At 38.3% G+C, this 4,529-nt stretch overlaps 1 pseudogene; it reads right to left on the reverse strand.

Annotated features, from left to right (window-relative positions):
* Positions 1-2,774: 2,774 nt before the first annotated feature.
* Positions 2,775-2,933, reverse strand: LOC122730696 (annotated as a pseudogene).
* Positions 2,934-4,529: the final 1,596 nt, after the last annotated feature.

Raw genomic sequence — 4,529 nt, forward strand, 5'->3', positions numbered from 1 at the left:
TATAAAGACATACTTAACTTTATTTTCATCTGAATGAAAGGAAAGTGAAAGACAAACATGTACACACACATACACACACACACACACACACACACACACACAGAGTTTGGTACAGAAATTCATTCAACCCCACTGGAGGGAAAAGGGAGAGGAAATAAATAAAATAAAATAAAATCAGGACCCTAAGCCGCAAAGTTCATACAATAACAGATATAAGTAACCAGTTTGCACTATTCATCAGTTCACATAAATCTTTCCATGTTTCCCCAAATTCTCCAAATGGATAATTTATTTTTAAAACTTTAATTTAATTTTCCAGTCAAAATATTTTCTTGTTGCCCCTCTCCCAATTGGGAAAAAGGAAAAAAAAACTCTTGTAACAGATTGCATAGTCAAGCATAACAAATTCCTGCATCGGACACGCCCAAAAGTCCTTGTTGTATTATGCAATTTGACTCTAGCACCACTCTGTCTGAAGGGGCATAAACATATGTCATCATTGACATCACATGACTGAACCAGTCTAAGACCTTCTGTCTAAATAGATTCCCTCTAATGATAATAGAGTTGAGAGGTAACACATGTATCATTGCTCCATATGAGAATATAAACTGGTTATTCTTGGTTTTAGTCCCTTATGATTGCTCACGAGTGTTTACCTTTTTATACTTCTCTTGGTTCCTGTGTTTGTATTTCCATGTTTCTACTTACCTCTGGGTGGCTAAGTGGAGAAGTGGATAAAGTCTGGGGACTAGAATCAGGAAAACTCATCTTCCTGAGTTCAAATTTGACCTCAGACACTTATGAGCTGTGTAAGCCTGGGCAAGCACTTAACCCTGTTTGCTTCATTTTCCTCATCTGTAAAATGAGCTGGAGAAGGAAATGGCAAACTACTCCAGTACCTTTGCCCCCAAAAAAAAAACAAAACCCAAATGAAGCCACAAAGAGTTCAACATGACTGAACAACCACAATGTTTAGTTGATATGATATTCAGTGACTAAATGTTAAATATTGATATTATTTTTGTGATACCTTTCAGACTAGTTTCCCTATTTATTTCCTTTAGTCAAATCTTTTTGCTTTTGCTTTTCTGAGATGATCATTACCTTTGCTTTTTTTTTAGTTCAGCTGAAGTATATTTTATGCCAGTCCCTCATTTTAATTGTGTCAGCATTTATGTTCCAAGTATGTTTCTTATAAACAAAATATTGTTGTATTTTGCTTTCTAATCCATTCTGCTATCTTTTTCCATTTTCTAAGTGAGTTTATCCCATTCATATTCATGATTGTTATTATTGTTTGTTTTTTTGCTGGGCAATGAGGATTAAGTGACTTGCCCAGGGTCACAGAGCTATTAAGTGAAAAGTGTCTGAGGTCACATTTGAACTCAGGTCCTACTGAATCCAGGGCTAGTGCTTTATCCACTGCACCACCTAGCTGCCCCTTTTTTGTTTTTGTCTTTTTGTTTATGGTTGTGATTATTAATTGTGTATTTCTCTCCCTCCTAGCCTATTTAATTTTTTTTTTGTAATAGTAGTAGCCCTTTAGCAGAACTGCATCTTCAGCAGACAAATTGTGAAGCCACTCACTCACCTGAACCAGGTCTAGTTCCTACAAAGGTGTAGCTTAAGTGGTCAACATTGAATTACAACCTCCTAACAAAGGCACCAAGACAACTTATTGTGTGAAATAAGCAGTGGATCAACAGATTACTTCTGACAGTGTTTCATAAATTAGCACTGTCAGCTGCCACATAATCTGGCTCCTGATTACTTCCCAATTAGCAGCACTAAAGGCTTACCCTTGCAAATCTCATTTGTTCCCCACAGCAACCCTGTGAAGTTGGTGCCCTCTTATAACTCCACTTTTAAAAAGGAGAAAGCAAGCTATAAAGAGGTTGCTTCTTAGAGTCAAGGCTTGAATTCAGGTCTTCATGTTAAGTAGAATAACTTGTTTTATTATGGACCCTGCCTCTTAAGCATAATATATCACATACATATTACCAAAACCATGCTTTTGATCTATGAAAGCATTAAGGGCAAGAACAAAATTCCTAAATGGTCATTTTTTTTTTAATGTCTGTACTTTAGGAGGCAGCTTCCAAAATGAGAAATGTGGTAAAAAAAATATGAAAGTTTTTTTAACAGTCGGTTAGGATAACTGAAAGACGCCAGTTTTTTTTTTAAGGACCACCCTTTCGGGGAGGAGACCAACGGCATGAGCTACACACGCCAGTCCGCCTGCTGCGCACGTCACACTGCCTGCTAGCACTCCACTTCCGGGGTGCAAGCTTAAAAGGCAAGGAGAGAACGGAAGTGGGAGTTTTTTCCTGCTCTGCTGTTCTCCTGACTGCACTGCACAGACGGTCTCTCTCTCCCCAAAGGTGGTCCTTAAAAAAAAAAAACTGGCGTCTTTCAGTTATCCTAACCGACTGTTAAAAAAAACTTTCATATTTTTTTGCCACAGAAGGAAGTAGCAACATTTACTTTTGGGGGGGTTTTTTTGTGGGACAATGAGAGTTAAGTGACTTGCCCAGGGTCACACAGCTAGTAAGTGTCAAGTGTCTGAAATTAGATTTGAACTCAGGTCCTCCTGAATCCAGGGCTTGTGCTTTATCCACGGAGTCATCTATTCCCCTCCCCCCTACCCCCCCCCCACCTGCAACATTTACTTCTAATTAGGGGCAATAAAGTGATTGATAGATGAATGGATGGATGGCTTGCCAAGGGATTTGGGGTTGATATAGAATATATGTCATATTGCTGACTATCCTTTATAATCCTAGCTTGGTCCTTCTCCAGCTCTTCTTCTTTGAGTTGTACTTGATTTTATCACCAATTTTCATTCAAATGCATTAAAGAATGGGATGATTTTGCTTCTATTTTTTTTAAACCAGGACCCTCTTAATTCTGTAGGTCTTATGGGAGGACATGATGATGAGGTGACAGCTTCTACCACAATGGTGGAAGTCCTATTCTCTTATGCGTTTCCCTCTGTTTTCTTCCCACTCTCTCTTTTACAAAGAAAAGAGTAGTGAGAAAAGGGTGTCCTGATAAGTATTGCTCTAGGCTTGGTTCAACCTGCTTCTGCTTCCCCTCCCATCTTCTCTTTCCTTCATGTGGATCCTAATCACCATTTCTTTCTCTTTTTTCATGGAGCAATGAGGGTTAAGTGACTTGACCAGGGTCACACAGCCAGTAAGTGTCAAGTGTCTGAGGCTGAATTTGAACTCAGGTCCTCCTGAATCCAGGGCTGATGCTTCATCCACTGTGCCACCTAGCTGCCCCCTAATCACCATTTCTTATCCTTTTTTTTTCTTTTTAAATTCCTCTTCATAACCCATCCTTCAAGGTTAGTTTACTTTGCCTATGACTAATCCCTTTCTGAATATACCCTCCATCTTTTTCTTCCCTCTCCCCTCTCTCCATTAAACCTGGTATGAATGCAGGTATGAGCACAGGTACCCCAGTGACATCTTCTGAGGGCTGATGGGATAAGCAAACAAACTGAAAAATGTGCCCAAGAGACAGTACTTAGAACAAAAAGTGCAGACATTAAATATGCAGAATCTGAATTATGTAAATCACAAAAAGGCCAGTATCTTTGAGATCTGGAAAAAAAGGATTCCAGAATTAGTATATAACACTAGTCCTTGGGGAGAAAGGCCATAATATTATAATAGAAGAAAAAAATCTCAATGTCAGATTTATTCTTGCATTTGTTAGCCAAAAAAAAAATGGTGGGGAGGGTATAGTAATAATAGATATACAAAAAACTGTGCTAGGAATCAAGACGGGCTCGTACATTGCTTTTCATCTGATAGAAATATGTTGAGGGTACTTTTTGAAAATTTTTGGACAGTGATCTCAAAGGTGAAGCTTTGAGGGGTAGCAAGCAAACTTTTTGGGAGGGTATTGAAAGGTTGAGGTATAGAGCCATTTTTAAGTCATTTTGATTTTTATTAAATATATTCTCGGGGCAGCTAGGTGGCACAATGAATAGAGCACCAGCCCTGGAGTCAGGAGGACCTGAGTTCAAATCTGACTCAGACACTTGACACTTACTAGCTGTGTGACCCTGGGCAAGTCACTTAACCCCAATTGCCTCATCAAATATATATATATATATATATATATATATATATATATATATATATATATATATATACTCAACACAAATCTCAAAATATAAACAATACATATGCATTTATATGTATGTATATATACATGTAAAAAGTGTCTTCGCTGCATCAGAATATGACTCCAGAGCAATAAAAGCCATCAAAATTGACACATGGACAACAATAACATCTTTACAAAAGCTGTTCTGGTTTTTAGCTCCTCCTTTTTTCTTTTTTCTCTTTTTGGCAGGGCAATGAGGGTTAAATGACTTGCCCAGGGTCATACAGCTAGTAAGTGTCAAGTGTCTGAGGCTAGATTTTAACTCAGGTCCTCCTGAATCCAGGTCTGGTGCCACCTAACTGCCCCCTTAGTTCTTCCTTTATACAGAAAACTAATACCTATAATCC

The sequence above is a fragment of the Dromiciops gliroides genome, chromosome 6 (assembly GCF_019393635.1).
Source record: "Dromiciops gliroides isolate mDroGli1 chromosome 6, mDroGli1.pri, whole genome shotgun sequence".
Taxonomy (NCBI): Eukaryota; Metazoa; Chordata; class Mammalia; order Microbiotheria; family Microbiotheriidae; genus Dromiciops; species Dromiciops gliroides.